Genomic DNA, 8,512 nt, shown 5'->3' with positions numbered 1-8,512 from the left:
TTTACGACTTGATAACTATTGCATTCGAGAGCCTCTCAATGCAAAGCAATCTAACATTTAAATCTAAATTTAAAGTTTGTAAGTTTCAATTGAATTAATTTGATTGCGTGACTTCTCTTATATATGTCTTTTAATCAAGCTAAAAAGATCACGAACAATGAAAAAGAAGTTATGTTGAAATATTTGCTATTTTAACCGTCGTATTGAATTGTCATTACTCATAGTAGTCCGCTTATAAGAATTGCAATATGCATATTCGTTCATACTCTCAATCTATATAAACAAAGACGACGAAATATGAGAAAAGAAAATGTACCGTCATCAGCATGGTGAATATATATATATAATTTATAATTCACAATACTGTAGACGTTATTGTTATAGCCGGGGATATCCATATTTCACAAATCTAGAATTAAATACAAAACGTACCTTCCTCTTATAACGTTGTTATGAAAAACACAAATTTATACAATATTAAATTCACTCAAATGTGTAAAATAACACGTACTTAAAACAAAACTATAATGCATTTACCTCGTATTGTTCAAGTAACGCCATGTCTGTTTAAAAAGATCATTCTATATTGTCCATGTGTTTGTAAGCAATCGATTAGCGTCACGTGATTTAATATACAGGTATATTTCTGAAAGCACTTTTCTAATTCGCAGAATTACTTCAATATAAGATTTTTTAACACCAAACATTCCAATTTTAGCATTTGATGTTCACCATTTAACATTTTATTTAAATTTTCAATTTTCGTTTTAACATGTTTAATATTAAAATTCTTAAAAATGAAAACAACACGTTATAAATTGTATGCGTTCGAAGAGCTTCTCTGAATTTACCTTCTAAAACAGACAATTAGCAACGGATAGTGTTTTATAAACTTTATAGACTTCTTGCAGGAACTTCTTAGGAAGAAAGAGAAGAAGTTAGCAATATCCTTTGACTCTTATTTCCGCTATACAGATGATGTCTTTCACTAAACAATTCAAAATTTGGTGACTATGTAGAACGCATCTATCCCATCGAACTGGAGATAAAGGATACTACAGATACAGTTGAGTCGGCTTCATATCTTGACTTACATCTAGAAATTGACAATGAGGGTCGGTTGAAAACAAAACTTTACGACAAAAGAGATGATTTCAACTTTCCAATTGTGAACTGTCCATTTCTAAGTAGCATCATTCCAGCAGCACCTACATACGAGGTATATATCTCCCAATTGATACGATATTCCCGTGCATGCATTTCCTATCATGATTTTCTTGATAGAGGGTTACTTCTCACAAGGAAGCTATTAAACCAAGAGTTCCAAATGGTGAAGTGGAAATCATCCCTTCGTAAATTTTACGGACGGCATCACGAGTTGGTTGACCGTTATGTAATAACCGTTTCACAAATGATATCGGATATGTTCCTTACGTCGTAACTACAGCCCCCTTCCCTTTCATGAATGTGACCTACCGAATAAGACTATTTACCGGATTTGTAATCACATAAGCAACACGACGTGTGCCACATGTGGAGCAGGATCTGCTTACCCTTCCGGAGCACCCGAGATCACCCCTAGTTTTTGGTGGGGTTCGTGTTGTTTATTCTTTAGTTTTCTATGTTGTGTCATGTGTACTATTGTTTTTCTGTGTGTCTTTTTCATTTTTAGCCATGGCGTTGTCAGTTTGTTTTAGATTTATGAGTTTGACTGTCCCTTTGGTATCTTTCGTCCCTCTTTTTTTAACATGTTTAAATCTTCTATAATGTAATCATTGTGCATGCGTGCGTGATGCCCCTCGACTATGAGGACTGAAATACATTGCTACATAATTAAACTTGTAAATTCAATATAAATGCATAAAAGTGACAGAAAACTTTTTTGTTAATATCTTAATATCTTACATGTATAATGGATATGTCTTTTTTTGTTTTTAATTTTTGATGATTATATTTGGTAAGGGGTTAATTTTATATGCCGTGGAATACAACATTGGACCTGTCTTAATTAAATGTCAGATTGAGAACTATACAATTTAACTAAAATATAAAAATTGCAGAGAGAGTATAAAGCAATACATAAAATAAACAACTGTAAAGTCAAGATAAAAAATGGCCATCAACCTGAAACATAAAAAATAAGTTTTTGGATTCTAGATCATGTAGATGTAAGGTTTGAATTTTGTTTATTGGGTTTTGTGATATTCAGAACAGAACTGTTGTAAGATTGTGGCTTATACACCAACGTTATAAAACTGTAAAATAAACATTCATTACACCAATGAAAATTGTTACGTGTTACAATCAAGGCCTTTTGATTTTCATTGTCATCAAAGCAAACGTTCGCGTATGCTGATTGATTGATTGTTGGTGTTTTAATGCCACTTTAAAGCGCCACTTGATACTATTTTGTGGCGGGCAGATTTTATGGGTGGAGGAAGCCGGAGTGCCCAGACAAGCGCGGTTAAACTTAATATAGCGAAATTAAGAATGGAATATGTACAAGGAAAAACACACTTTTTTCATTAATACACTAATAGAACTGACTTATGTTCATTACATACAATGCGTTAACTGACATATATACGTGATCTATGTAAATATTTACAACCTAACGGTCAAAAATATTTACAACCTAACGGTCAAATTTGTACTCATATGAGCAACACAAATTGATGGTTACACCACAAAATCCGCCCATGCACTTTAATGATAAGTTACATCATTAATTTGCGCTCTATTATCAATAGAATAGAGGGAAAAGGCAAAATAACAAAAATACCGAACTGTCAAAAATCCAATCGAAAAGTCCGTAATCAAGTGGCAAAATCAAAAGCACAAAACACATCAAACGGATGGATAACAACTGTCATAATTTTGACTTGGTACAGGCATTTTTTTTAAATGTACAATATGGTTGATTCAACCTTGTATATCTAGCTAAACCTTCCCATAAGAGTATGCTACATTTGTGATAAGTATCATGCTTACTACAAAAAACAAATTAACTTACCTCCAACTTTTAAGATTGTTAAGTCTTGGTGGTAAAATGTTTAATAAGTGATTATAAATGATACTCATTGGAAAGGACTTCATTCATTGTAGCCACGTGATTTGTTTCGCACGGGTATCTTTATACAAGTTGGACTTAATCTACTATATCCTTCAGTCAGATTGTCTAGATACAGAAAACAGATCTATATGATTCATTTTACACCAGTATAATCATCCCGATGAAAGATATCTGTTATCCAAAGTATGTATACATAAAAAGTACAACTCTATGCTTTCTTGTGTGCCAAAAAATAAAAAATAAAAATAAAAAAATTAAGCATATCCTAATGATGTATAAAGTAAAATCACAAAAAATACTGAATTTCGAGGAAAATTCAATCGAAAAATCCATATTCACATGGGAAAATCAAATGATAAATAAAGGCAACAGTAGTTTACCGCTGTTCAAAACTCATAAATCCATGGACAAAAAACAAAATCGGGGTAACAAACTAAAACCGAGGGAAACGCATTAAATACAAGAAGAGAACAACGACACCACACTAAAATGCAACAAACAGAGAAACAGACCAAGCATCAGACAAAATTCCACGAGAATAATAAATATAACATCAAAACCAAATACATGAATTTGGGATAGACAAGTACCGTGCCACGTCTTATCGCAATGTGAATTTACGCTCAAAAATAAGAGAAAACAAACGATGCAACGTTAAAAAGTAACACACACAGAAACGAACAATAATATAACAATGGCCATATTCCTGACTTGGTACAGGAAGTTTTTTTCGTGATTCTCTACTGAAAGAAAAAACCTCAGATGACAAAAAATAAAAAATAAAAATAAAAAAAGTATTGTATCCATGAGTGTGTTGTCAGTTATAAATTATAAAACATATCAATCGAATGGTCAAGAACTGTCATATTCCTGACTTGGTACAGGCATTTTCAAATGTAGAAAATGGTGGATATAAAATGGTTTAATAACCTCTACCTTTTAGGACAGTCTCATCAAATTCCGTTATATTTACAATGATGCATGAACAGAACAGACATAATAAATAAAATAGTCAAAATATGGGTACATCACTCATCACTATGATACAATCTTAAAATAAACAATTTTACAAAAAAGCACAAAAGCATCTATCTATTAAAAACACATTCATTGCCTCGCGTGTCTGACATCAGAAAATGTATACGTCACATAGGAAGAAATTTTGTCATGCAATGTTTACCGGAAACAATTTTATAATTTCACATAGCAACGTCCTAGTAAAATTAAAGTTGATTATATACAACCTTCTATTCCATAAACAGAAATATTATGGGATAACATGTAAAATAATTCCTCATTGATGGAACTGTCTACAGAGGTCATGGGGGTAATACCAACTTCCAAACCTGTAAAGTCCGGCATACCACAATAATCCGTCTTAGGAGGAAGCATTTTTTGGGGTATATAAACGACATACCCAATTCGCCTTTTCAGAATCTAGAGGACTATGGGTAATTTCATTGTTTGTACACCAAAATGAAATAACGTTATGCATTGGTTAAATTTCTATTGTTTATCACATTTTAAACAATGCAATCACAACGTTTTGATGTACACCTTTAGAAATATTACCCAGACTGCATTAGATTCTGAAACGGAGAATTACAATAACACATTACATGGCCAAAAGTTTGAACAAAAGACATCATCCGAATACTTAGGGTGTCTTGCAATATATATTACGGACTACCATTGTGTCGAGGTTTGTGATTGGATAACAACACAGAGATGTCAGTATATATTCAGGAAACTGCCGGAGTATATACGACGATTGAATACCCAAAACCTCCAAAATGTCATCATAACACACGTTTCTATTTGACGTGGTCAAAAGCTAAACAAAACACTAAGGAATGTCAGATATTCAAAGAGGGAAAATAATGACGTACATCAGTCAATACATTTTCAATACAAAATCACGCAATTTACACTTTACATACTTCATTTTAATGTGAAAAGTGTATTATAAATTACTACATACACGATCAAATTATTTTCACAGCAAATTACACAATCCTTCACGTATGCCGAACATATAAGTTTGGGTTTTTCAATATATGGTTTGTAAAAAACAAAGCCACACACACATACAAACACAAAATATGAAATCTAAAAACTTTATTGAAAACATTTTCCTAAAAATTGTCAAGATAAAAACGATGCATTTAAATGGATTACTCAAAATATAAAGTAACAACAATCATGATGTAATGACTTTACATTCTGCATCATGAATGTTTAACAATTACCTACACTAGGAAAAACATTAAAACAGAGGTAATCCGTAATCGGCTCAGAGGATATACACTCTAAGCCGGGAAAGTCACAGTATATACCCTGTCTGATAAGGTCCAACCAAATTAAAATATAATGTATTCAAGTTTAACTCCGCCTTTTTGTATTTTTTTTCCAGATGTCAATCTTTAATACATGCTTTAGCACGAAGCAAGCAAGCAAATCAAACTTTTGACATGCTACAATTTTGAGAACAGCTGTAACAGCAACACTCGATATCCCGTTGAAGGTTTGCAATCTGAACAAAATGCCCCAAAACATCGCATTGGTTGGTAACGTCTGATTCAGGTTGGATGACTTCTTTTCTTTTAGATATCTAAATGTGAGCACAAGTGGCAAACCCATTTATTAGTCTAATTTTATAATTTTACATTCAGCAACTATCAAGTGCACTTTAATATATGCATTCTGCCTCTTTAGTTTTCTAAGTTGCGTCTTGTATACTTTTTTTGTGTTTTTCTTCTTTTTTAGCCATTGCCGTTCTTTCAATCTGTATATTTGACTGTCCCTCTAGTATCTTTCGTCCATCTTTTATAAAAAAATGTCATGGGATTGGTAATAATATCAAAACATTATAACCTGGGTTAAATGATATCTTCTCTGATATCCCAATGATTCATTGTCGACTGACTTTCCTTCTTATTTTCTTTCGCCAATGCAGTTTGCTATCTCTGGTAAGGTTTTGCCAACAACATAGTTCAAAAAGTTCATTTTAATACCGTAGAAGCATTTTTCTTTTAAATGTTTTAGAGGTGTATATACTGTATGACTTAAATAAGCTCACAGTGACTTAAGTGTAATTACTCTTAAACGGCATCCCTTACTGAAAATAGTTAGTAACAAATGAACTTCGTCATTCAAATCTTTCTGGCAATCAAACTAGTAAGTCATGTGTTTGAGAATTTGATATAAAGGCACTCATAAACTCCTCCAGATTCAAGATGATATTTAAACTGTTTGAGACTTAACAAATGCATTATAAGCTGAATCAACTTTCACAGATAAAAGATAAAACCAGATAAAGTCAATAGAACCACCTTATCCTAACCACACTGTTTAGGAGGACTAAAAATGATAAATATTGAAAACTACATAAAAGGTCTAACGTTTACCTGGATAAGAAGAATTAATAGAAATAATTCAAAACTAATGAAACTATTCCTCTTTTCCGAAAATTTTGGAAATGGAATTTCTTGGTCCCTTTAAAAAGTTAAATAATCCATTTTGGAAAGAAGTATTTGATGATTGGCAAGATCCTCAAAATGTACAAAATTAATCTCAAATTAACACATGCCCTATATGGAAGAATGATGGAATAAAGATTGGTAACCATTCAGTTTTATATAAAGATTGGACAAAACAAGTGGTTTGGCTAATCAATGACTTGTTGCCACTGCTTGTGGAAGTTTCGTCCCTTATGGTATCACCAGCCCAGTAGTCAACATTTCGGTGTTGACTTGAATATCAATAATGTGGTCATTTTCATAAATTTCCTGTTTTACAAAACTTTGAATTTTTCGAAAAACTAAGGATTTTCTTATCCCAGGCAGAGATTACCTTAGCCGTATTTGCACAACTTTTTTGGAATTTTGGATCCACAATGCTCTTTAACTTTGTTCTTGTTTGGCTTTATAAATATTTTGATATGAGCGTCACTGATGAGTTTTATGTAGACGAAACGCGCGTCTGGCGAACTAAATTATAATCCTGGTACCTTTGATAACTATTGTTTAAGGAAGTTGGATAATGTATGACTTTTCATCACTTTAATAATGTATACAATATTTAAACTAACTTTCTCCCATATCAAACCTGATTTCTGCATTAAAAAAGTATTTAGACGAATATAAAATATGTCAAAATAAAGAGAGAAAACGGTCCAGTTCCGTCCTCAGTGTTAAAAGTTTTCTTTAAATCCCAGAGAGGTTCAAAAGATATGTATAATCTTTTGAATGGTAAAATGTCAAATCTATAACAAAAATTTGAAAAGAAATGGTCATTTATTCTCAATGCAAACTTCAATTGAAAAAATATCCATGTATTGCCCCTTTATATTACAAATTAGAGAGTTTACATGCTGAAATGTCTCGCCTTCTGTAGTAATCATTGATATTATGTTGATAGTCCTAAATAAAAAGCTTTATTAAAATTTAAACATACACTTAACATTAACTTAGAAAACTAAAAATTGAACCATGAAAATGAGGTCAAGTTGAGATGAACCATGCCAGGCATACATGTACAGCTGACAATTCTTTTATACAACAAATATAGTTGACCTATTGCTTATAAATTAAGAAAAACAGACCAAAACACAAATACTTAACACTTAGCAATGAACTGTGAAAATGAGGTCAAGTGCAAATAAAACCTGTGCTACTGACATATAGATAATAAAATATTTTCCATACACCAACTTTAGTTGACCTATTGCATATGGTATTAGAAAGTGACCAAAACTCAAAAACTTAATTTTGACCAATGAACCATGAAAATGAGGACAAGATCAGGTGACACCTGTCAGCCAGACAACATGTACACCTTACAATCATTCCATACACTAAATATAGTAGACCTATTGCATATAGTATCAGAAAAACAGACCAAAACACAAAAACTTAACTATATGTATATAACCACTGGACCATGAAAATGAGGTCAAGGTAAGATTGCAACTGCCAGTTGGACATTTACACCTTACAGTCCTTCCATACACCGAATATACCAGACCTATTACTTAAAGTATCTGAGATATGGACTTGACCACCAAAACTTAACCTTGTTCACTGATCCATCAAGATTAACTTTACATGTTATATGTGACTGTCAGTAGTATAGCCGAGTGTTTGTCCTGTGCTGTGAAATATATTTGTATGTCTTGTGTATATATTGTGCTGTAATCAAATTGAGTAACTTTCTATTGTGAGAGAAGCCTGGTAATTTCTGGATGTTTCTGACAAATTTAGTTCAAATAATAAGCTGACATACTGTATGGGCTTCTAACTGTTATGGAAGACATGCATTTCCCTCTGGATGTCATTTAGATACATTGATACATGCTGGCATTGCCTTATATATGTTTCAGTATCTTAGTCACATCTCTAAAATGTATCAGACATTATTCCAATAACTTACCTGTGTGTC

This window comes from Mytilus trossulus, unplaced genomic scaffold, assembly GCF_036588685.1.
Source record: "Mytilus trossulus isolate FHL-02 unplaced genomic scaffold, PNRI_Mtr1.1.1.hap1 h1tg000158l__unscaffolded, whole genome shotgun sequence".
Classification (NCBI taxonomy): Eukaryota; Metazoa; Mollusca; class Bivalvia; order Mytilida; family Mytilidae; genus Mytilus; species Mytilus trossulus.
This window is presented reverse-complemented; position numbering follows the sequence as displayed.